The sequence below is a fragment of the Choloepus didactylus genome, assembly GCF_015220235.1.
Source record: "Choloepus didactylus isolate mChoDid1 chromosome 11 unlocalized genomic scaffold, mChoDid1.pri SUPER_11_unloc2, whole genome shotgun sequence".
NCBI classification, from domain to species: domain Eukaryota; kingdom Metazoa; phylum Chordata; class Mammalia; order Pilosa; family Megalonychidae; genus Choloepus; species Choloepus didactylus.
Genome location: NW_023637579.1, coordinates 86,943 through 113,763, shown reverse-complemented (window position 1 = coordinate 113,763; position 26,821 = coordinate 86,943). Strand labels below are relative to the sequence as shown.

General features: G+C 36.2%; 1 protein-coding gene and 1 long non-coding RNA gene across 5 annotated transcripts in view; one reads left to right on the top strand and one right to left on the bottom strand.

Annotated features, from left to right (window-relative positions):
• Positions 1 to 5,546: 5,546 nt before the first annotated feature.
• LOC119524561 lies at positions 5,547 to 21,875 on the bottom strand. The gene is made up of 4 exons (XR_005214851.1): positions 21,502 to 21,875; positions 19,876 to 20,002; positions 16,036 to 16,210; positions 5,547 to 6,367 (listed from the first exon to the last, which is right to left on the bottom strand). It is a non-coding gene; the product is annotated as an uncharacterized LOC119524561 (long non-coding RNA).
• Positions 21,876 to 21,944: 69 nt separating this feature from the next.
• Positions 21,945 to 26,821, top strand: part of LOC119524558 (zinc finger protein 596-like) — a 79,501-nt gene continuing 74,624 nt past the window's right edge. For 2 of the 4 annotated variants that reach the window (XM_037823248.1, XM_037823244.1), the window contains exons 1-3: positions 21,983 to 22,064; positions 25,966 to 26,045; positions 26,464 to 26,595. The gene's annotated coding sequence lies outside the window, so the exon portion shown is untranslated. Of the gene's footprint in view, positions 22,065 to 25,965; positions 26,046 to 26,463; positions 26,596 to 26,821 lie in introns of all 4 variants that reach the window. The other 2 variants (XM_037823245.1, XM_037823246.1) reach the window with 2 other exon arrangements.

Sequence of the window (26,821 nt, the reverse complement as noted above, 5' to 3'; positions counted from 1 at the left end):
TGGGCTTCCAAAATGTGAGACCCCAGAAGCTATAGCCCCTCCTAAGGATTTAACCAAACTTGGAACCAACCGCCATTTCAGTACAAGCCAAGATTGGAGATGGAGTCATCCAGGAAGGATTTGTGGAGAGTCCTATTGTCTGATGGCTTTGACCCCTGTGTGCTTCATGTGAATCCAACAGAATTTTTGCAAGATCTTTATAGATGGAGCTGCAACTGCTCTGGACTGGAGGAGACAGACAAGGAACAAATTGAAGGAAAAATTTCTTCAAAGACAGAGCCAGGGAGGTTGAGGTCTGGAGTCAAGAGGTCTCAGGCTGGGAGAGTGGAGTGGCCCACATGCATGGAAAGGGTGAGTTTGCCCCAGAGGTCAAAGGGTGGGCCTTCTGCCCTAAAGCTCAGGAATAATTTTGCCACCCTAGGCCCTAAAGAAGTTGGAGCACATTTCTAGGGAATTGGGTAGAGCCTGGCCACCATCCCACTGTTCAGAGAGTAGAGCCTTTTCCCCAGAAAGGCAGAGTCCAGGTGACACCCCGATGTTTGAGGAGAGTGGGGCTGAGACATATGCAATGTGTGGATATGTCAGAGTACTCACCCCAGCACTTGGAGAGAAAAGGGCTGCCGCATAGACACCTGGAAAGTGTGGGAAAGCCACTCTCTCAAGCCCCAAGGATGCAGTGTCATTCTATAAATGACTCTCAGACTTTGAAATTTAATGGAGTTGGCCCTGCAGGTTTTAGGAACTGACTTGGTCCCTTAAACCCTATTTTCCTTTCAGTTTCTCCTTATGGCAATGGGAATGCAATCCTATGACTGTCCCTTCTTTGTGTATTGGAAGCAGATAACTTGTTCGAACTTTCATGTGTCCACAGCTAGAGGAGAACTACGCCGTAGGACAAACCATGCCTGTAACTGATTTAATGAGATCGTATACGTAACTATTGTTACTGAAATGATTTTAAGTTTTTGTGATATTGTGATGGGATGAATTTTGTATTTTGTATACGGAAAGATCATGTCATTTTGGGGTCCAGGCAGTGGAATGTGGTTTGGATGCATTACGTCCACTAAAACGCCATTACCCTTGATGCAGTCTTGTGTGGGCAGGAAACCTAATGGTGTTGATTGGGTTGGAGACTTTTGATTGCATGTTTCCATGGAGATGTGATCACTCAACTGTGGGTGAGACCTTTCACTGGATAATTTCCATGGAGATGTGGCCCCACCCATTCAGCATGGGCCTTCATTAGTTGATTGGAGCACTATATAAGCTCAGACATAAGGAGCCAGTTTGCTACAGCCAAGAGGGACATTTTGAAGAATGCAGAGCAGCTGACAGAGGAACTGCAGTTTACAGAGACATTTTGGAGATAGCCTTTGAAAGCAGACTTTTGCTTCGGAGAAACTAAGAGAGGACAAACACCCCAAGAGCAACTCAGTGTGACATTTTGAAGAGGAGCTGCAGTCTAGAGAGGAATGTCCTGGGAGAAAGCCATTTTGAAACCAGAACTTGGAACAGATGCCAGCCACGTGCCTTCACAGCTAACAGGTTTTCCGGATGCCACCAGATGCCAGTGAAGGTACTTGATTGTTGACGTATTACCTTGGACACTTTATGGCTATAAACTTTGCAACCAAATAAACCCCATTTATAAAAGCCAATCCATTTCTGGTGTTTTGTATTCCAGCAGCATTAGCAAACTAGAACAGGAGGATTTGAGTTTTCTTTTTCTGTCTCTATTTCTTTTCTGTAGTAATGAAAATGTTCTAAAAATTAAAAAAAAAAAATTGTGGTGATGGATGCACAGCTGTATGATGGTACCGTGGACAACTGCTTGCGTATTATGGATCTCTGGATAATTGTATGGTATGTGAACCTCAATAAAATTAAATTAAAAAAAAGAAGATGCAATTGATCTGCACAACATACTGGGATTGCCTGGAATTTTTGAGAAATGCCTCAAATAGCCTGGTGCTGTAGCCTCAGATCCAGTGCAATACTTATTATGTACCCTGGCAGAATAACTCTTTCCTCCTGGGAACCAGGTATTTTAACTCAGTAAGACTTACCTCAGCAGGAATAATCATTTCTTTGGGGTCTTACCATAGACATCTCCAGCTTAGAAACCTTCAACATGCCATTTTTGAACCCACAGTAATATGTAGCTAGGACAAGGAGAACAAGATATACCAGAAATAGCCAAGCTCCCAGAGATCAAATGGATTTTAAGGTTCATCGGCCCTGGATGCTAGAACTGGATATAATACATGGTTCCAAATGTGCCTGATATTGTAGAGCCCCAGGATAAATTCAAGGACCACTTATAAATTACCTATGTATCCCAGGTGTTTTAGTATCCTAGCTCCTAAAACAAATACCATACAAGGGGATGGAATAAATAATGGGAATTTATTGGCTCATGGTTTTGAAGTTAGAAGACTTGCTTCCTCCCGGGGTCATCTTCTGGCTAGCTGGCAACCTTTGGGCTTCCTTGGAATTTCTGTCACATGGCAATGTACATGGTGTCTTCTCCTTTTCCTTCTGGGGTACACTAATTTCCAGCTTGTGAATGCTCCCCTGCCTTCTCTTCCTGTGCCAAATGTCCTTTGCTTTTAAGTACTTCAGCCATATTGGATGGGGCCCTCCTTCATTCTGTTTAGTCATACCTTACTAATAACATCTTAAATTTACAAATGGGTTCATACCCACAGGACCTTTTGTGGTGGACATGATTCAATCCCCAGCATGAGGAAAGGTCATCTTCCTTCACTTTATTTCTTTATCTGTAAAATTTGGGTGACATTTTAACCAACTCACCTATAATAAATAATTTGATACATGTAGAATGCTTTGAAGTAAGCTTGATGAGTACTTAATAAGTAACATTGTTAGGTGTAATAACTTGATAATAATATCATTATAATTGAGTTTTCAATCTCAGAAGTTCTTTCTGAGCCTGGGGTGCGCCCATTTATGCTCATGCTCTCCCTATAAGAGAACTATGAAATTTGAGCCCTAAGATATTTTACCAATTGAGAAAATTTACATTCAAGTTGACGAGAATTTTGTAGAAATATTTGATTAGTGATTAAAATATAAGTCATAGACAATAGGCCAATCCTTAAAAAGGGAGGAGATGTCAAAATTTTTCAAATTTTCTAAATAATATCAAATGTCTCCAAGGCAATTGTTTATTGCTAGAAGGAATAATTTTAACAAGATAAAAAAAAATTTGAATTAAGAAAAGAGGCAATTTTATGGAAAAATTTCCATCTTCAAAATTAGAAAATGTGAAATTTTTATTAAAATAGCTACAGATGCTATAATTTAAACTAAGTCATCCAACAAATATCCTTAATAAATTACACATGAAGCATGAAACCAGTTTTGATAAAATAGAAAAGGGAAACCTTTGAAATCATCTAATGTGTCCCTAAGGACCATGGGACAAAAATATACCCTTCATACATGTCTACAAAAGATGAATTACTGATGAATATTCACTGTCATTGCTGTTATCAAATTATGTTTTAAATGCTTTTGAACCTGAAATCAAAGTGTCTATTCATAAATTTAAGCACTGAAATATGGTTCTCTTTTTTTGTCCCACTGTCAACCATCTCAGTTCACTGAAAGGGTTTGGGTCAGTGAAAATCAATGGCATTTATTTAATCATCCTTGAAACTGACACAGGTAGCCCCATATGCATCCAAATAAATCTCCAGCATTCCTTGGTTGGGCTCTTCAAATACTTTCCACATGAATGGGTATCTTACACATTAATCCCAAAACTAGTGCTTTAATAAATAACAAATCCCAAAACCAGTGTCTGGTCATCCTGTCAATAAAATCCCTAAGTCTTCATATGCCAGTCTCTGGTGTTCAAAGGTGAGAGAGACCTGATACCTGACTTTTTGGAGTTCACTGTCTGGGAGACGACACAGGCAAGAGAAGTGTATTAGTAGTAGTAAATATTTCGGTACAAACATAGAGGTATCGGTGATCTTTGGAGAAGTACCAACATTGGACTTGAATATTCAATGAAGGCTTCCAAATTATTGAAATCTGTGCCAGTATCTGAAAGAAGGCCATGCTGGATGTTGCTACAAGGTGCTCCAAGAATAACAGTTTGAATGCGGAAGTCATTAATGCAATTTTAGAGGCAGGAATCTCCCATTTGTATCACACAAACTAAGGCAATGGGATTGAAAAATATGATAAACCATTTAGACCCAGCAGACAAATGCAGGGCACTCCACATAACAGGAGCAGAATATACATTCTTCTCATATGCACATGGAATATTCTCCAGGGCAGGCCACATGTTTGGTCATTAAGAAGTCCAAAATTTTTAAAAGATTAAAGAAGTCACATGAAATATTTTCTCCAACCATAATGCAATAAACGAAAAAAATCAATAATAGAAGGAAAGCTGGAAAATTCACAAATATGTGGAAAAGTAAACAATACATTTTTAAGCAACCAGTGGGTCAAAAAGCAAATTGGAAGGAAAATCAGAAAATACTTTGAGATGAATAAAAACCATAACACAATGTACCAAAAGTTATGGGATGCAGACCAATGGAATACAATTGATAGTCCGGAAATAAACCCATGCATCTATGGTCCACTAATTTTAAAAATGGTACCAAGATCCTTCACTCTGGAAAGAAGAGTCTTCACTCAGTGCTGGTTAGAGAACTGGAAATTCACACGAAAGCATGAAATTTAATCCCTATCCTACAGTTCTCACATAAAATTAAGTCATTTAGAGTGGTAATCATAGAGGAAAAATAAAACAGCTGTTTTAAAACTGGCCCATTTTCCTCTTTGGTTTTCTCTTTCATTGATTTCTAGGAATTACTTATATCTTGCAGATATTACTTTGTTGGATGTGACCCTGCATGCATTTCTTCTCCTCCCTGCCCATCCCTGTTAACCCTCTGATGCCACATCCTACTATTTTCCTCAATTCTCGTTTCTTTCTAACCACTGGACACTGTTTCTTGATCATAGTAGAAATATTTCCACTTCTGGGATCCTTAACACCTGCTACTTCTTAGTAGAATGTTCCTTCCCCAGAGATTCAATAGCTCCCTCCTCTACCTTGTTCACATCTTCATGTCATTGTCACCTTGTTTCTGAGCCTTTCCTGATCTCCCTGTTTGATCTTGTAATATCCCTCTCACATCTTACCTGCCACCCACCCCTCTAAATTGCTTTCTTTAAAAATAAAATTTTTATTAGTTTTCCCTAATACAAACTTCAAATATACTCAAAATTAGAAATATAGTATAATGATGCTTTTCCAGATCAATCATGATCAATAATTATCAATTTTTTCCAATCTTAATTTTACCAATAAATACTTAAGGCTGCATCTCTAAATGATGAGTAACTTGTTTTAATATCACAGTTGCCATGCCATCATGAAATCAAACAAAATTACTAGTCTCATATATAATAGTCAACATGCAATTTTGCCAGTTATCTCAAAGGTGTTATGTTTGAATAAAGATCTAAACAAGGTACACATATTGCTTTATCATTCAGAGTATTTATTTTATTTATCTATTTGCATGTTGTCTGTTTTTCCCATTAGAATAGCAATGCCATTTAAGGGGGGATTTCATATTATTTTGTTCTTTGCTGTATCCCAGGGGATATCAGGGACACCCATATAGAACTTAGGTCAACTTTCCCCAAGTTCTTCCACGAGAGTCCAAAGTCCCCATTGCACCCAGATCCCCATTAACCACAGCAGTCTTTGGCTCAGGAGAGGGACAGAGAAACTAGAGTGGGAGAGTGGATAATCTTCATTGGGGGCAGCTTCCGAGAGCCCAGCATGAACTCTGAGACAAACCATCACTTTGAATAAAAGTCATGGGCAGCTTCAGGAAATCACAGAGGTTTTTGGTGGTAGAAGTCATTCTCCCTCGTTATTATTGGTATTTTGGGAAAACATGAGATGCCCTGAGCTACTGAACACTGAAAGAACAGGGGACTGAGAATGATCAGACACACTGAAAACAAATGCTCAGAAATGCAAATTGCCTTTTAAAGGAATTGTCAGTGTGTGACTACCTGATTCAACTGCTCTGAGATAGAGGAGTATATGTGCAGTTAACTGCTATAGCAATCAAAAACCCAAATCTCAGTGGCTGAACATCATAGATGTTTAAGTCTCACTTACATAAAATCCAACTGGAGGTGGGGAGGGGTGCTCCACATATTGTTCAGGAATGAAGCCAACAGCATTTGCATTCTTCAACAGCTGAAGGCCAAGGTCATTTGAGGAGTCAACATACAGTCAGTAGAAGTGAGGTAAATTCAAGGCTCCTGTGTGGGATGTTTTCAAGGGACGGTCCTGGAAATGATCCACATTAATCCCATTCACATTCTATTCACCAGAATTAAATCATGTGGCCTTACCTAGCTAAAAGATGCTTGGTAATATAGCCTAGGTATGTATCCAGGAAGAAAAACTCATGAAGTCATTGTGCATGTAACCCAGCAAGATTCCCAAATTCCAATCACCATTTATTAACCAGGCATCTAAAACTGAAAGGTGATTACTCAGATTTGGACTATTCACAGGAAACATGTATTTTATGTTTCTCCATTGTTTTCAACTCCAAGGGAAGTCTTACATTCAAAAATGAAATACCATTATGAAAGTATTAAGTAGTAAATATTTTCAGCAATTGGGATATTATTTATGGGACTTAATAAATGTTTTATATTGTACAATGGGCCTCAAGGTATACAGCATCAATATAAAAATAAAGAAAATTAAGCCAAATAAAGCAGCAATGAGAGCACTGAACTCCCACTGCCATGCAGATGTTAAATAAATGAAACTGCAAATGTACAGGAATACTGGTTTACATTTTATAAAGTACCTCTACACACACAAGTGTTATTTAATCTCCCCAACCTCCTAGCACTTTCTTCTAATACATGGAAAAATTTGGTTTCCTTTCCCTCCACTAGGGATCTTTAAAATGCTGCTGCATTAATCCTGATCCTATGTTATTATTTCAGTCCTAATCTTTTTTAGCTTTACTGTTTTTCTCCTTTCTTTGTAAACTGGAACTCAGCTCACTGATTTCTTGTACATTTTTGTAATGTGCATTTAAAGTCAAACTTTTCCCTCTACATTTTGCTTAAGCTATTTTTGATAGCTAGTGTTTTCATCACTATTTAGGTCAAAATATTTAAAATTCCACATTATATTTCTTTAATCTATGAAATATTCAATTGAAATTTTGTGTATTTTTAAAAGTTTCACAAAATACACAAAAATGCAAAGGATAGAATATTCAAAGAATATTGGCAGAAAACTTTGAAAATTTAATGAAAGACATGTATATGCACATTCAGGAAGGCCAAAAATCTGGAACAATGGGAGAAAATATTTGGAAACCACATTATATCTGATAAGGATTTGATATACAGAATATATAAAAAAAATCCTACAACTCAACAATAAAAAGACAAACAACCCAATAAAAAAAATGAATAAAAGACATGAATAGACGTTTTTCCAATGAGGGAATACAGATGGCTAAAAGGCACATGAGAAGATATTCATCTTCATTAGCTATTATGGAAATGCAAATCAAAACCACAATGACATATGATCTCATACCTATGAGAAAGTCTGCTATTAAACAAATAAGAAACTACAAGTGTTGAAGAGGATGAAGAGAAATTGGGACATTTAGTCTCTGCTATTGGCAATGTAAAATGGTACACTTGCTGTGGAGGATGTTTTGGTGGTTTCTCAGGAAGCTAAGTATAGAGTTGCCTTACAACCTGGCAATCCCACTACTCAGGATATACTCAGATATCTAAGAGCACGGAAACAAACATTTGCACACCGATGTTCATTGCAGCACTATTCACAATTGCCAAAAGATGGAAACAACCCAAGTGTCCATCCTTAGATGAATGAGAAACAAAATGTGGTATATAATTCAGCAGTAAGAAGGAAAGAAGTCCTGAAGCACATGACAACATGGATGAACTCTGAAGACATTATGTTAACTTAAGTCAAGCACAAAAGGACAAATATTGGATGAGCACACTGATATGAACTAATTATGGTACATAAACTGGTATGTAAAATGGAAAATATAGGTTACGAAGGTATAGAATGATTCTACAGACTGGAGAATGGTTGTTTAATACGTGTAGAATGTTTAACTAGGTTGAATTTAAATGTTTAGAAATAGACAGAGGTGACAGTAGTACATTATTGTGAAAATAATTAACAGTGCTAATGGTGTGTGAGTGTGATGGAAAGGGCAAGTTTAGCATCATGTATGCCATGAGAAGGAAAGCTGGAGGTTAAAACATGGTGTGCCAGTTTGAATGTATTGTGTCCCCCAAACACCATTATCTTTGATGTAGTCTTGTGGGGCAGACGTTTTGGTGCTGATTAGATTTGCTTGGAATGTGCCCCACCCAGCTGTGGGTGATGACTCTGATGAGATATTCCCATGGAGGCATGGCCCCACCCATTCAGGGTGGGCCTTGATCAGTGGAGCATATAAATGAGCTGACTCAAAGAGAAGGAACTCAGTGCAGCTGTGAGTGACGTTTTGAAGAGGAGCAAGCTTGCTAGGGAGGAATGTCCTGGGAGAAAGCCATTTTGAAACCAGAACTTTGGAGCAGATGCCAGCCACGTGCCTTCCCAGCTAATAGAGGTTTTCCAGACGCCATCAGCCATCCTCCAGTGAAGGTATCCGATTACTGATGTGTTACCTTGGACACTTTATGGCCTTAAGACTGTAACTGTGTAGCCAAATAAACCCCCTTTTTATAAAAGCCAATCCATTTCTGGTGTTTTGCATTCTGCAGCATTAGCAAACTAGAACACATGGGAATGTATAATAGTGAACCTTGTGGTGGCCAATGTCTGTGATTAGTTGTACAAATATTAAAAAGTTCTTTCATGAACAAGAACAGATGTGTGACACTATTATAAGCAGTCAATAATAGAGGGGTATATGGGAAAATAAGTACCTGTTGCCAACTATGGTCTATAGGTAAGAGTAATATTTAAATACTCTTTCATCAACAGTAACGAATGTAGTACAATAATATGGTATTGTATTGGTATATTCAGTAAGGGAGTGGCATTAAGGGTATGGGAAAATTTGGGTTCTCTTTTTTATTTAAATTTCTTTTCTGGAATAATGAAAATGTTCTAAAATTGATCATGGGGTTATATGCAAAACTATGTGATGACACTCTGAGCCAGTGATTGCACTCTGGTCGGTTTGAATGGTGAGTGAATATATTTAAAAAAAAGACTTTTGCAACATTCTTGCATAAACTTTTTAAAATATGCAAAAATACAAGGGATAGAAAGAATGTTGAACAGATTATTGGAAGAAAACTTCCAAAATTTAATGAAATTAAACACTTTGAAGGCAGCCAAAAAAAAGAAAAAAACCAAAACAGGATAAATTCCAAGAGAAAGATACCAATACACATGGTAGCCAAACTGTCCAATGCCAATGAACAAGTTCTAAAAGCTCAAGAGAAAAGCAATGAGTTATATATAAAGAAAACCTAGTAAGATTAAATCCTGATTCCCCATTTGAAACCTTGGAGGCAAGAAGGCAGTGGGACAAAATATTTAAAATACTGAAAGAAAACAACTGCAAACCAAGTATTTTATACCTGAGAGACTGCCTTTCAAAACTAATGGACAGGTTAAGACATTCCAAGATTTAAAAAAAAAAAAAAATGCTGTGAAAGTTCATCCCTACAAGCAGCGCTAAATGGAGTTCTTCAGGCAGAAAGGAAAGGACACTAAAGAGTTGGTCACAACAGCACAATGAAATAAAAACCTCCGGTAAAAGTAACCATATGGGTCATCAAAAATGCCAATACTAGTGTATTATATGTTTTGGTGAGTCACTCCTCTTACTTCTTTCAATTCATATAATTTAAATGCATAAAACACAATGGTAAATTCTTGTTTTTGGACATACACTATATATAAACGTAATTTGTAACAAATAAAACAAAAAGGTGGGGGGAGAGAGGGGTATAAGAACAGTGTATGTTTGTGCTATTAAAATTAAGTTTATTATGAATTTAGAAAACTTCATACTGTATGAATAAGAAAATAAAATATCTGAAACTTGCAAAAAAATTAAGTTCATATCAAAGCAAACATTATTCTTATAGATTTATTAGCCCACTGGTAATCACAAATACATTATAAATATACACAGAAAGAAATAAGGAGTGCCAGATGATGAAAAACAAAAAATCAAATAAATATGAAATAATAAATAAATATGAAAGAACATATTAAGGAAAGAACTGAGGGGGAAAATATATGACTTACAAATAGCAAACAGCAAAACGACAGTTTAAAGTTCTGCATTATCAGTAGTTACTTTCCATGTAAATGGATTAAACTCTCCAGACAAAAGGCAGAGATTGGCCGAATGGATGAGAAAGCATGACCTATCTAAATTCTGTTCAGAAAACACTCACCTAAACCTAAAAGACACAAGCATGTTGAAGGTGAAAGGATGGAAGAGAAATATAACATGCAACAGGAACCGAGAGAGAGAGAGACAGAGTAGATATAAATAGATTCAAACTGCTACAAAGAACAAAGAACATTACAATAGAACTGATAAAGGGGTTATTTCAAAAAGAAGTCTTAATATTTATATATATATATATATATATATATATATATATATATATACACCCACACACTTAAGCACACACAGCCCCCAAAGTATGTGAAGCAAATATTGAAAGATTTGCACAGAGAAAGTCCACATTAATAGGAGATTTCATTAAACCACTTTAAAAAACAACAGGAAAGCAATAAGGAAAGCGGAGACTGGAAAGAGATTATAAACCAATTAACCTAACACATAGTGAGAGAACACTTTACCAACAGCAGCATAATACACATTCTTCTGTAGTGCACATGGGTCATCCTCCAGGATAGTCCACATGTTTGTTCTGGTTTACGAAAGCTCCTGTTTGGCAAAATACCAGAAATGGATTGGCTTTTTTTGTGGTCTTTGTAATCATTTATTTATCTCTCTCTTACCTAGACAGTGAGCAGTTTACACAAGTGCTCAATCAATGTTTTTTTTAATGAATGTCTACAAGAGGTTATGCAATTTGAGTTAAAAAGAATTAGATAGAACAATAAAAACATAATGAAAGTATAACAAAGGTCTAAACTGTACTGAAATTGCCAGGCAGAAGGCCAGGTTCCTGTCTGACTCTGCTTCTTACATGTTGTCTGACCTTGGGCTGGTCTCAATTCCTAAATCTATTTCCTCATCTGAAAAATGAAATTAATATTTGTTCTACTCACTTCATGGGGTTATCGTTACAGGCAAACGAATCAATAGATTTTAAAGTGTTTTGCAAACAGTAAAGTTTTTTACTTTATGTATAAAATAACTAATAATTATTAACTAATAATCTTGCTAATATTAGTTATTATTTCAATAAAAATTATTTTTAAAGCAGCATGCATTTTACTATAGTGCAAAATATGATTTGGGAAGCAGACTAAAAAATTCCAAACCTAAGCAAAATGAGGTAGGGGGAGCTACCTCTTGGGATTGGCTTTTATAAAGGGGATTTACTGGGTTACAAATTTAAAGTTCTAAGGCCATAAAAGGGTCCAAATTAAGGCATGAACAAGAGGATACCTTCACTGAAGGAAGGCTGATGGTGTCCGGAACAACTCTCTCAGCTGAAAAGGCAGTTGGCTGACATCTACTGGTCCTTTGCTCCCAGGTTGCACTGCTTTCAGCTTCTGATTCCAGTGGCTTTCTCCAAAATTTCTCTCTCAGCTTGTGTGCTGTTTATTTTTCAGAAACTTAATACTCCAGTGTATTCCTACGCCAGAAAATACCCAAAACCCAGAGGCAACAGCCATTTCAAGAACATCAACCAGATGCACCCCTTTTCAATCTGAACAAGTTAGGGTGGTCACTGCCCAGGTATCCCTGAAGACTGAGATACTGATAAAATGAGAGGGAGGGGCGGCAATAGGCAAGATAGGACTTAACAAAGGATAACAAATACTGAATCTTTATATAAAGAAATTTTTAAGTTTCCTGGGTGTTAGAATAGCTAGAAGGAAATAACTAAAATGGTAGAACTGCAACCCATTATTCTCTGAAATTTGCTGTAGAGCTACTTGTTAAATTGTACTTTGAAAGTAATCACCTTTCTGTATATATATTTCACACATACAAAAAAAGTAAAGAAAAAAAAAAACACTTCTAAAAGAAATCAAGGAAGACCTAAATAAATGAAAGGACATACCATATTCATGGATTGGAAGACTAAATATAGTTAAGATGTCAATTCTACACAAAACGATTTACAGATTCGGTGCAATACCAATAAAAATCCCAACAACTTACTTTGCAGAAATAGAAAAACCAATATATATTCAAAAAAGGTGAAGGCATCAAGATTATATAACATATGCACATAACAAAAAAGCCTGCAAATATATGAATGAATGACTGAATTGAAAGGAGAAAGATTCAGTTCTACAATAGTAGTTACAGAATTCAATATCCTATATTCGATTTATGGTTAGAGCCTCTAGACAAAGATCAACTTGAAAATACAGGACTTAACTCCATAAACCAATAAGACCTGAGGCACATAGATAGAACAAATAGCATGCAATACACAGTCTCCACAAGTGCACATGGGACATTCTTCAGCACAGACCATATATTGGGGTACAAAGCACATTTCAATAAATTTTGTTGCTGAGGTGGCTCAGATGGGGCCTCTCTCACTCTAAGTCCACTCAGCAGGTAAACTCACTGCCCTGCCCCTTCGTGGGACATGACTCCCAGAGGCATAAATTTCCCTGGCAACGTGGGACATGACTCCCGGAGTGAGCCTGGACACAGCACCATGGGATTGAGACAGTATTCCTGACAAAGGGGAGAAGATATTTGAACAAAATAAAGTATCAGTTGCTGAGAGATTTCAAATGGAGTCATAGGTCGCTCTGGAGGTTATTCTTAAATGTTACATAGATATCACTTTTTAGCTTTTAGTGTACTGGAATAGCTAGAAGAAAATAACTGAAACTGTTGAACTGAAACCCAGTAGCCTTGATTCTTGAAGGTGACTATATAACTATGTAGCTAACATGACGTGACTGTGATTGTGAAAACCTTGTGGATCATACTCCCTTTATCTAGTATATGGACAGACAAGTAGAAAATGGAACAAAATTAAATGAATACGGGGCTGGGGGGATGGGATACTTTGGGTGTTCTTCTTTACTTTTATTTCTATCCTTATTTTAAAATTTTTTGGAGTAATAAAAATGTTCAAAAATTTATTTTGGTGATGAATGCACAACTATATGATGGTTCTGTGAACAACGGACTGTACCCTGTGGAAGACTGTAGGGCATGTGAATATCTCTCAAAAAAACTGAATTGAAAAAAAAAGTCAATTGATTTCCAATTGCTAGCAATGAACAAAAAATCAAGTAAAAAACCAAACAAATACATTTATAATAATAAACACACAGAATGAACTACTTTGGTTTAAACCAAAAATATATGTGAATTCTTCACCATATAAACTATGAAAAACATGAAAGAAAGAATAGGACATCTAAATAAGTGGAATAATACTTTTATTCATGGTCAGTAGACTGAGTATTTTAATTAAGAAGTCAATTGCTCCTAACTAGATCACTTGAGTCAATGCAATCTCAATCAAATTCCCAGCAAGATATTTTGTAGATATTCAGTTTCTCATTACTTATTATAAAGCATACACATTACTTATTATAAAGGTTCATTAAATACCTTAAAGGTACATTAAAAATGTGTGATTTATCTAAAAATGAATTGTACCAAAATATACAAAAGACCTACAGCTTGAAACTAAGAAAACAAACCACCAAATTAAAAGGTGGGTAAAGGACTGAATAGATACCTCACCAAATGGCACACAGAAAAATGGAAAGCAATAGAGAGTTTACATACAGACCCTTGAAAATATAGTCAATTGACTTCAATCCTTTCAATAAATGGTGATGGAAAAACTGAAGAGCCATACAGGAAAAAAAAATATTTAAAAGACACAAACTGTATATCTTATGCAAAAATTCACTTAGAATAATTTTCAAGCTTCTGCATAAGATGAAAAATTATAAAAACTTTAGAAGACAATAAAAGAGAAAATCTACATGACCATAGATTTGCTGAGTTTTTATATGTAGCATCTAAAGAAAGAGTCAAAGAAGTTAATCTGACTTCACTAATTTTTTTTTTTAATTCTGCAATGTGGAAGGCATTGCTAATGGAAAGAAAAGATCAGCCCTGCACTAGGAGAAATCTTTGCAAAACACATTTATATAAAAATGAATTGTACCAAAATAAATATACAAAAGACCTACAGCTTGAAAATAAGAAAACAAACCACCAAATTAAAAGATGGGTAAAGGACTGAATAGATACCTCACCAAATTAGGTATACAGTTGGTAAATAAGCACAGATAAAGATACTCCACATCAACTGTCATTATGGGAAAGCAACTTAAAACTACAATGAGAAACACTACACGCCCTTTAAAATGGCTAACGTACAAAGAACAGGCAGTAACAATTCCTCGTGACTTTGTGGAAAAGGACCCCTCATTCATTGCCAGAATGAAGAGTAATGCATAATAGTACAGCCACACTGGAAGACATTTTGGCATTTCTTACAAAGTAACACATCTCAGCCTATGAATCATCAATCACACTCCTGGGTATTTTCCCAACCATATTTGATAGTGAATGTCTACACTGAAAAAAGCACACACATATTTATAGCAAATTTTAGTAACAGTGACTAGAAACTAGAAGAAACCAAAACGTCCTCTGCTAGGTGAATGGATAACCAAACTGTGGAAAAGCCATGCCCTGTGACTCTAGTCAGGAATAATAACAAAAACACTATCCTGCCACATAAAGTCATGGATGCATCTCAAATTCACATTAGTAACAAAAAGATGCCAGTTGGAAAGGCTATATACTATATGAGAAGGGAACATCTATTATATTATGAAACAGGAAAAAAATTACAGAGATGGTAAACAGATTGGTTATTGCCAAGGATTCATGGTGGTAGGGTAGAGGACTGAACAGGTGAAGGGTTCTGTAGTATACTGAATGGTGCATACCTGCCACTATGAGTTCCCCAATTCCATAGAACTTACAGAACAAAGAGTAATTCTTAATGTATGTGAAGTTTTAAAAATCAATTTAGAAGATGAAATTCAAATGTGAGTTAAGGATTTAACTGAATTATAAATTTATGAAGCAAATTTACTTCAAGTGAGAAAAATGTGTTGACCTAAACAACTGAAATAAGTGAAATCTGTATGACTATGGACAAAAGGAATTGCATATAAGCATTGGACTCCAAAAAAGTCATTGCCACTAGGGTACTTGTTCAAAGTGAACAATCAAATCAATAGATGGCAGATGGTGGGAGACAGGTTTCTCACTGTTAGAGGGTAAGGTTACTGGTAAGTCATAGGAGAAAGCTAGAAGATCCATTTGATGATGGATTAGAGTTTGAGACATGATATGAGCTCATGATTAGCTTAATACAGATTGTTCCATATAGAAATATTTATGGAAATTAGGTGTATATACACAGCTTATGATAGCCACTAAGTTTCCTGACACTGTCAGCTGAGAGGGTAGAGATCAAGCACAGTCCTGTTAAGCTACCAGACCTGGGTTTTTAATGCCATTATCCAATATTTAAAGGAGCCAGTTTTCCTTCCAGAAAAGGCTGATTCTAATTCTGGGGAGGAAATATAAAAGGCAGTCTTGGAGAAACTTATAGTGTCCAAAAGTAAGGAATTAAGAAGCAGTAACTTCAACAGCGCCCCTTTGTGACTTGTTGCCAAGGTCCTACACTATTCTTTGTAGTTTCCCTATACTTTGCTCACACTGTCAGAAACAGTCCCTTCACTATACTCACCCCAAAGTACCCAATTTGAATGTGCCATCTGTTTCCTGATGAAACTTTGACCCAAACACTCCTGTGAACAACTGCAGACTCAGGCAGCAGACACATCTGGATTCTTCACAGCCTGTCACAGTCATTTACCAACATGTTATCTTCAGCAAGTAATTTCATCTCCTTCAGACTGTTTCTGTAAGCCAGACACCAAAGAACAAATACTGTATGATTTCACTTATATGAAATACATAAAATAAGCAAATTCATAGAGACAGAAAGTAGATTACAGGTACCAGGGGCTCGGAGCATGGGGGAATGAGGAGTTATTGCTTAATGTATGCAGAGTTGCTGCTTTGGGTGTTGAAAAAGTTTTTGTGATGGATGAAGGAAATAGTAGCACAGGATTGTGAATGTAATTAATGTCACTGGATTGTACACATGAGAGTGGTTAAATGGGAAATTCTGAGTTGTATATGTGTCACCATGATAAAATACTGAAAAAAAAAAAAAGCAGTAATGACAAAACACAAATATACACACTTGCAAATATGTGTAAAAGGGGAGACAACTAAAGAGCTCCCAATGACCAAATATGGAATAATCTGACCAGCAAAATGAATCCCTGGGAATTGCATTATAACTCAAAGTATAAGATGAATTTACAAAGCCCAGGATGATATAAATGATTAAACTGATGAATAAATGGGGAAGACTAGAATTATCCCATCCCCAAAATTCCAATTTATTGATATAGATACTTATCCAATCAAGGACTGTGAACTGAATTCCCCACTCCTTAAAGGATGTGCTGTGTATGCTGACTTCCTTCCAAAAATTACATAATTTGGGCAGGGGGAAAAGAGTAACTTTACAGTGGAGAAACTTGACAAATAATACCTCAAATGGCTGCTAAAGAAGGTAAAACGTCAACAATGATAAATTAGTACGAGAGTTTGTACCCTTAAGATAGAGTAATGAGGATGGCACTTAACCGCTGTGGTCTTCTTCCCAAAGAGATAGTAAAGCTTAATCATGACAAAAACATTAGGTAAATCTCAGTTGAAGCACATTCCACAAAATTGCTGACATGTACTTGTGAATATTTTCAGGGACATTATGAGAAAAGAATGTCTGAGAAAATCTCACAGGCAAGGCAAGCCTAAGCGGACATGGCAACTAAATGCAACGTGGTATCCTGGAATGGGATCTGGAAAAGAAAAAGATAAAACTAAGGTATTCTGGAGAAACAATGGACTATGGTTAGTAATAATGTATGTATACTGACTTACTAATTGTAACAAATGTACCATGCTGATAAATAATGAGAGGAAACTGTAACGTTTACATGATAAATCTCTGTACTATCTAAATATTTTTTCTGTAACTCTGAAAATATTCTATGATAAAAATACATTATAACTCATTGTTATATTTGTCCTAACACATACCCTTTAATAATTCCTACTTTAAATTACTATTAATTCTTTCCGCTAACTGGTCCTATTGTTGTTTTCAACAGTATCTATGACACAAAATAATCTGATAATATATAATATGAAATAAAATCTAATACTACATATTTTAAATTTGAGTACCAATGCATCTGCATATAATTATTTTACATTACACTATGATTGGGGCTTGTTGATGCTGTTCAGGTTTAGCAGGGTCCTGTGGTGACTCTAAAAATATGGTCATCATAAACCAGAGACAAGATTCAGATATCACGGAATATATTACAGATCATTTTTCAATGTATTCAAACAACCTTTTTTGGGGAAGAAAACAAAACAGTCCTAGAATATAAGGCAAGAAAAGAGGAGGGTGATAAGGAGCTACTCATGCAGGAGCCTGTCATGTGCCTGGGTAGCCGTGGTGAGGAGGACAAGGGAGGGGGAAGATGGAGGAAAGTTTGATATTTAGAATACTTAGTATCTGACGTGTTTTGTTTTTTTTTACCTTTTTTATTTTCTCAGCTGTCTGAGTTGCTTTTCACTACAGTCCCACACATGCAAGACTGACTGGTTTCAAGGTAGTCAGGAATGGGGAGGGAGCAGGTAGTGGCAGGAAAGGAGTAAGGCTGGCAGCTTGGTCAAGAGAAAGAAAAAGTCTTTGTCAGAATCATTACTGTTTTGCTAAGCAGTATATCCCGAATGTCAAGCACAATGCCTACACTATGGCAGATACTCAATAATTTGTGCTGAATGAATGGATAAATGAATGAATATAATAGATTACAGAACTCATTGGGGAAACATAATTGTATATATAATGGGAATATTTTGAAAATATATTGAGAAGAAACAAGGAGATGAGTTACTAGAAACAATTGTGAACTTGGTAATTGTGCTGGTTTGATTCTGCTATATATCCCATAAAAGACCATGTTCTTTTAAACCACTCTTGTGGGGGTAGAACTATTGTGGGTGGGATTCTTTGATTAGGTTTTTCCCATGGAGATGTGGCCCTAACCATTCAGGGTGCATCTTGATTAGTTTACTGGAGTCCTCAAGAAAGCTCAGAGCAGACACAGACCTGGATGCTTGGAGATGCAAACAGAAGGATGTTTGGAGATGCTAAGCTAAGAAATGAAGCCCAGAGTTTGCCATAGATAAGCTAAGACAGGAACTCCAAAGGCATAGAGAGAGAAGCCCTGGGAGAAACAACCAAGGACTCAGGAGCTGCAAGAGATGAGCTAAGATAGAAGCCCAGAGACATTTTGGAGAAAGCCACTGGAATCATAAGCTGAAAGCAATGCAATGCGGGAACAAAGGACCAGCAGATATCAGCCACATGCCTTCCAGCTGACACAGGTGTTTCAGATAGCCTCCATCTTTCTTCAGTTAAGGTATCCTCTTGTTAGATACCTTAGTTTGGACACTTTTATGGTCTCAGAACTGTAAACTTTATACCTAACAAATTGTGTTTATAAAGGCAATTCATTTCTGGTTGCTTAATCAAACTTAAACAGTCATGGAGGATATGGGAAATAAGCTCAGCATTTTTACTCTCTGAAACATACAACTAAAATCAGAAGTCAAACTGGTAACATTACTTATATTACAGAAATATAGAAAACTATAAAATAAAACTACGAAGAACTGAACACCAACAAATTAGATACTCTAAACAGACAAATTTATTGAAATATACAAATACCCCAAAGTGTCTCAAGAAAAACAGAAAATCTCAAGAGACCTACACCAAGTAAAGAGATCAAATCAGTAAAGAAAAACAAATGTCCAAGACCATATGTTATGGCTTCAGTGGTGACTTCTACTAAACATTCAAAGAATTACCAACACCTTTCTCAAATTCTTCCAAAAATTTGAAGAGGAGAGAATATTCCCTAACTTATTCCATGAGGTTAGCTTTACTCTGATACCAAGTCAGATAAAGAAAGCATAGGAAAAGAAGCTTTGATGCCAATTTTGCTTACAAATACAAATGCAAAAATCCTCAATAAAAATACTGAAAATTCAAATTCAGCAGCATACTGAAAGGATTATCTACTATGACAAAAGAGGACTTACCCCAGGAATGCACTGGTGGCACAACGTAAGAAAATCAATCAATGTAATATACTACATTAATGGAATGATGGAGAAGAAAAACAAGATGAACTCAAATGACACAGAAAAGGATTTGGGAAAAAAAATCTAAGAATCTTTCATGATAAAGATGCACAAAAAATAGGGTTAGAGGGGAACTTGCTCAACATGCTTAAGGGCAGTTCTGAAAAACCAATTATTATCATCTTACTCAATGATGTTAAGAAATAAAAACCTTAAAAAGTAACCATGGAAAAATTTGGGAACGTTACCCAAGTAACAATTCCCTCTGGTTCTGCATACTTACCCACAAATTATGGACAAATCCAGATGCCTTCGAAGGTGAATGTTCCAAACCTTCAAGGAACACTTAATTCCAATTGTATGCAAAATTTTCCAGGGCATGTGACATCAGCATAATATTAATTTGAAACCTAACCAAAATAACACACATGAACAACAAAATATATTCCAATCTCATTTAATAAATATTGACATGAAGAATCTTGAATAAAATATTAGAAGATAAAATTTGTAAATACATTAAAAGAATAATATAAGATGACCAATTGGAATTCATCCCAGCAACATCAGGGTGATTTATATGGGAACTATTTTAAGATAATTAGCCATTTTAATAGTTCAGAGGAGAAAAAGTATAATCTTCTCCATAGAAAAATAAAAGGCATTTGACAACATTAAATATACATTTATGACTTAAAATAATCCTTAATAAAATAGAAATGTGTCAAAATTGCATTTATTAAAAAACAAAAATAAATAAATAAAAATTTATAAAAAAGTAAAAGGCAGTCTACTCAAAGGGGGAAAATATACAGAAACCACATATCTGATAAGTGTTGAAATCTAGAATATATAAAGAAAATTTATAACTCAACAAAAAAAGGACAATCAACCCAATTAAAAAATGGGCAAAAGACATGAATAAACACTTTTCCAAGGAGGAAATACAAATGGCTAAAAAGCATAGGAAAAGATGCTCAATTTCACTAGCTGTCAGGGATATGCAAATCAAAACCACAAAGAAATAATTTTTCACACCTACTACAACTGCCTTTATTAAAAAAAAAAAAACAGAAAACTACAAGTGCTGGAAAGGATGTGAACAAATAGGCACTCTTATCCACTGTTGTTGGAAACACAGAATGGTGCAGCTGCTCTGGATGGCCTCATTCCCTGGCAACATCATAGCTGATCTAAAACAGATAAATAATGAGGACCAGGTCTCATAGAACCAGGATGTTAGTATCTTTCAAAACGGTAATGAGCTGAGGTAAATGAAATGCAAGTCCCAAATGTTAAAAGAGAACTAAATGTCTGAGTACTAATTCTTTCAAAACCTTTTCACTGTGAAAGTTGAAGCAGGATAATCTGCTGGAAAATTGTGGGATTAACGCACAGGTTTCAGTTTTGGTGTGACCTGGCCTTTCTACACTTTCGTTTTCCACTCTGTAAGTGGGAACAGCAAGGGAACCTACCTATTACTTAAGCTTATAACCGCTGATCCTCTGAGACTCCCTGAGGATGACTGAGTGGCAACTTTTATTGTCAGAATTTATCATGTTTATCCTCTCTTTGCCTAAGATTTCTTATGTATCACCGTTAACAATAATTATGACTACCTCCTATGCAATATTTTGTGAGAAATAATGAGCTAGCACATTCAAAGTACATAGAATTTTGTAAGATTGTATATTAAGGTTTCAAGTAAGATTTTTATGACCTGATAACCCTCTCATGCTTTCAAAACAAAGGTTAACTCCCCTTTAGGAAATTTTTACCAAATTAGAAAAATGTAAGTAAATCGAGAAGAACGATAAGGAAGAAATGAACAAGCAATCCAAGACCAATACAGGTACCTTCAATCACCTAGAATATGCAAGAGATTGCTCACAATTTTCTTAATACATACCATCTCTCTGAAATTTTAATGCATTATTTATTAGAACGGCAAAATCTCTACAAGTTGGTTTTCACTGATTGAAAATAAAATAATGCAATTAAAACTTTATCTGGGATCCGCGGGCGCGCGCTGCAAGAGCATTCCCGCCCTCGCGACGAGGCGCCACAGGGCCAACGCCGATCCGCGTAGCGCCGCCGCGCCTCGGGGGGACCGTCTGCGCCGCTGGTCGAGCCAGCGACCCGCTCCCGCCAGCTGAGGGGAGGCCGCGGAACGGAAGATCACGTTTGAGAGCTACAGTCACTGTCGCCCTCCTGCGTCCACCGCGGCCGCCCTGTGAGGGAGAAACTTCTCCCTCAGCGTCTCAACGCCACCCAGGCCCTGGCAGAAACTCCAGGGAGTACCGAACTCTCGCGATAATAACACTTCATTCCAGCGACGTGAACGGAGGAAGGAACCCGCTTCCGGTGTCGTAACTTATTCTCACCACTGAGAACGGGGGAAGAACGGCCGACCTGTTCCGGGGCTGAAGGAGCCTATTCAGGCGCAGAAGCTCATCTCCCTAGACTATCAAGGTTAGAAAAATGACGAATGAACCGCCATATTTAATCGGTTTTAATATGCATATTCTTTGCATTTTAACATCTCTAATAAATCAGGCTGAGTCTCACAATGAATGCTGTGTTCATCGGCAGCACTTTCTCTTTCCTGGTGACTTAGGAAAAGGAAACAGTAGTGCATTTTAAAACTATGGTATCGTAGATTTGATGAAACACGTTAGGTAGAACTTCAACCCAATTGATGGGGCATGTGAAAACAATCCATCTTGAAGGATATGCAGGCAGAGTTCCCTTAGTTCCTGAACTGTTTCTAACAGGTTCAGCGTGGTCATCTGTGGTTTTGGAAAATCTGCTCTGGGTGTTTGCCATGTGGTGACCCAGTCCCAAGAGTGGAATTGTTTTCCGACCCGGGAGGAACCAAATGTGTAAACGCAGGCTTCCGGGATTGTTGGCCTACTACATCTCAACAAAGTGGCTTCCCCAATTGGGCAAGTCTCTTTTCAACCCTGGCAAAGTTTAGAATTCAGTATAGACAGTCTTTTGTTAAATAAGACAGATTTACCTTCTCTTCCTTCTGAGACCCCTCTAATATGATAGGAAAAGGTTTTTATAAAGGCAAAAAAACATTAGGGCAAAAAGGTTGGAATCTTGTGGAGCTGGAACTAGGTGGACAGCAGTCGCTGCCTTAGAAGTCTGCGGGGTGGAGGCCAGTGCCTCGAGGCATCGCGCATGAGAATGCAGCTGTAAAAGGAGGAGACCCCAGCCCTCTCCCCACCCGTGCGGCTGGAAGGCATGGCCGCCTGCTCCACCAGTGACTAGGAAATGAGCTCCAGGAGAGAAGCTCAGAGATGCAGTGAATGGGGGGGCAGAGCCCTGTTCTGAGGTTCCTTGGAAAGGAGGTCTCCTCTGCTGCAGTTCCCAGTTCAGTAGAAAAAACTGGTAGATTGGGATTCCCCAGCAGAATGGCCCAGCTATGTCCTAGCCTCAAAGGTCAGCAGACCCAGGTGCTAGATGCATCTCGCTTGTCATGTCACTGAAAATCCGACGGTTCAGAGACACCAGAGTAGAGGGGGAAATAAAGGAAGAGGGACGCAGAAGGAACAGAGATGATTCTTACACATGTCTTCTGGGATTATACATTAACAGTTCTTCTGGGGTATTTCCCTGCTGGGTAGTGAATTCTGGCATTGTTCAGCATCATAATTTAATACCAAATTGTATTTACAAAATGATAGAACCACTTCAAACAGCAATGTATAATACTTAATGCTTTTGTATATCCTTTTCATTTTATCAATCTGGTAAGTGTAAAATGGTATCTGGTAACCTTAATTTGCATTTCTCTTGTTTTTTGTAAATCAGCACGTTTTGGAATGTTCATGGGCCTTTCGTGTTTCCTTTTTTGTGACATGCTTTTTCATGTCTTTTTCCTATTTTTCATCTGCGTTGTCCTTTTAAAAATGAGTTGTAATTCTGCATATAGCTAGGTACTGATGCTTTAGTCAGTTAATATAAATATCTTATCCCAGTTTATGACTTGGTTTTCACTTTCTTTACAGTGTCTTGATGAAAAGATGTTACTAATATTAATATTCTAAACTTTATGAAACTTCTCCTGTTTGTATACTTTTCTAATTTCAAAAAAAAAATAAATAATAATCTCGTTTATTCTAAAAATTTATCTGTAGGTTCTCTGGGGTTTTTAGAGATTAATTTAATCTCTGAATAATGGTAATCTCTGGTCAACTTAATGTCTTGCCTAGGACCTCTAGAAAGGATTGTTTATAAATAGTGAGAATGAGCGTTGCAGTTTAAAAGAGAATCCTAGTGTTGCTATATTTTTTGCATGTCTTTGTTAAAGAAGATTTCCCGTTATTCCTAGTTTGTGAGGAATTTTTTTTTCTTTTTTTCTTTTGAAAAAGTATCTTACATTTATAACAAATTTGCAAGTATAGTACAGAGCTTTTTTCTGAAGCATTTTAGAGTAAATTGCTCACCTGTTGTCACCTCACTTGTAAATAGTTTATATTTCCTATAAAGAAGGATATTCTCCTATAATAACTGCAAAGCGTTCATCAAAATCAGGAAATTTACGTCAATATAATAGTACCATCTAGTCCTCAAACCTTCAAATTTCACTCATTTGCTTAAAAATGCCTTTTATAGCAAAAGGAACCAGTTCAGAATCAGATTTTGTTGCTTGTCATCATTCTTTTGTCTCTGTCAATCTGGAAGCACTTAGTCTTTCCTTGACTTTCAAAACCTTGACGTTTTTAAAGATCACCGGCCATTTATTTTGTAGAATGCCCCTCAGCTTGTGTTTGTGACACTTTTACATGATCACATTCAAGTTACACATCTTTGACAGAAATATCACCACCCTCTTTTGATTGTGTGACTTGGATATATTTAGTCACAGACATTAACAGTATGTGGTGATACCGTGTTTTCAACCAGAAAATAATAATAATTAGCTGACTTATGTGCTTTGGGATTAATAAGTACAGTTCTTTAAATCAGTGAACTCTGTCCTGAACTGGGAAATGTGACAGTGTACTTGCACTGTATTTTATATGCCTGCATGGGGAAGCACTGCTGTTACCCAGGAGAAAATGTGACTTTTAGTAGCTGTATACAGGGAAGCCATTGAATTCAATGTTTCATATGAATAAAATCAACCTGAAGTATATTTTGTGGGAAATTTGTCTTCAGTTCAATTGAGCATACATAGTGTGTCTGGTCACTGCTACTCCTAGACTCTAGGTTGCCTCCTAGGTGTGTCTTCAATAGGAATTAAGAATGTTTACATATATCTCATTTATTTTGGTGTATAAAAATAAATGATGTCAATGGTAACAGAATATAGAATATTTATGAATATTTAAGTATAAAGACACATTTGAACATATTTATTTATAGCTACAACTTTGAAACCTGATTCATATCACATCTTGTGTTCTCAGATATTGAAAAACATCTGAAAATATTTAATTTGGATCCAAGTATTTATCTTTTGATCGCATATTTTTGACAACTTTGAAGTAGCTTTTTATCCATATAGTTCATATACTTTGGGAGTATATATACCTGGAAAGACTTAAGATTTGACGGAAAAGCATTTTGTTACTCTTATTAAAATCTCCTGTAGTTTTATTTTAAGAGTTAATAATTATTAGCCTAAGGTAAATCTTATGCCTAGATGATGTCTAAAACTCTGAATTAGCATATAACTCCTGGTTCTTAGGTAAATCATATATGTTTAATTAGTCATAGAAATTTATGTATGGCAATTCTGTTTTTGACATTTCAAAAATCACTAACTGACCTAATCTACTTTGGGTATAATAGGGCTATTTCTCAGAATCAGTGAACATGGAAATTATCACATGATGATGCCACATGCATAAGTTTTTCTTTAAAATATGCTAGTGGTTTTATGCTTTACTTTTAAAGAAATGATCTCAGTGGGTTGAACAGCATTCTAACATATTAAGGCTCAATTTTAATGTGTCAAATTGCCCTTTGCCTGAAGCCAGGGAAGATTAATATTGGATAGGTAGTTAAAGAATTCAGGTTTATTTATTTTTCTCCATGTTTTGGGGGCCATGCATTCATTAGTAAGAAACTATTAGTGAAAGGGGAATTTAACTACAATTGCTGTATAAATCTCCTATAAAATCTATTGATGTGACATTAATAGCAGGTGTGTATATTTTTATTTTTAGTTACTGTCTCAATTTTGGAGCAATACTCTGATTAATTTAAGGTGCATTTTTACATTTTTTCTGGTTATGGAGGTTTTTCATGCTTGATTAAAACATTGATGTTTTTCTTTCTAGGCGACATCTATGGAATGGTTATAGGAAATATCAAGTTATTTTTGTTTTGGTTTTTTTTTTTCATTTTTCTTTTGTAGGTTATCTAGGGATGTTTTGGTTATTTGGAACTGTTGTACTCAAATATTTGACATCTAAGATCTTTGGCATTGCAGATGATGTGAGTGCATTTTTTGCTTATACGTCAATGACTTGATTAAAAAAATCAAACAAGCTAATAATGAACTATTTGAGTTATTAAAATGCAAATGTTTAAACCAAATTCCAGGATGAAGTCTGCCCACTTATTATTTTATCTATTTACTATAAAGTAAAGTAAATGTGACTGTAAGTATGTATTCTCCAAATTGAAATTCTTGACAGAATTCTCTTATTTTATTGATTTTTCTATATCACAAAGATTTTAAAATTTTAAAGCAAGAAAGCATTAGACATTTGAGCACACATTTCGTGTCTATACAGCCATTTTTCTCTGGCTTCTTTATAATCCATGTTTGTAATAGATAAAGACACCATATTCAGAGCTAGCTAAACTAAATCATAGTATAGTTCTGCTCTCTTATTTTTCTTTTTTTCAGATTTCTGATCAGTTCTTGCAAAAGTTTTATTTATAAGGCTTTGTGAACAATAGAATTTCAAAAGGGCTTCGGTATTTTCCAGTTTAATCCAAGTTGGTCTTATCCAGAGAAGACTTTTTCCCTCCTTGGAAGGTGAGTAGAAGAGTAAATAAAATGGGAAGAATTCTGGTTTGTAATTTTAAGGATTCTTCCTACCCATTATGGTTTAGCTATTTTATTTTAGCTTTCTAGGCAACATGTCCTAAGCCAGGAGGCTCTCAAAGACTTAAAAGAAAAAACAACACAACACCCAATGTGGAAAGTGTAAAATACACAATGTATCTTTCTTTCCTGTATTCATTTTTATTGGCTTTCTTCC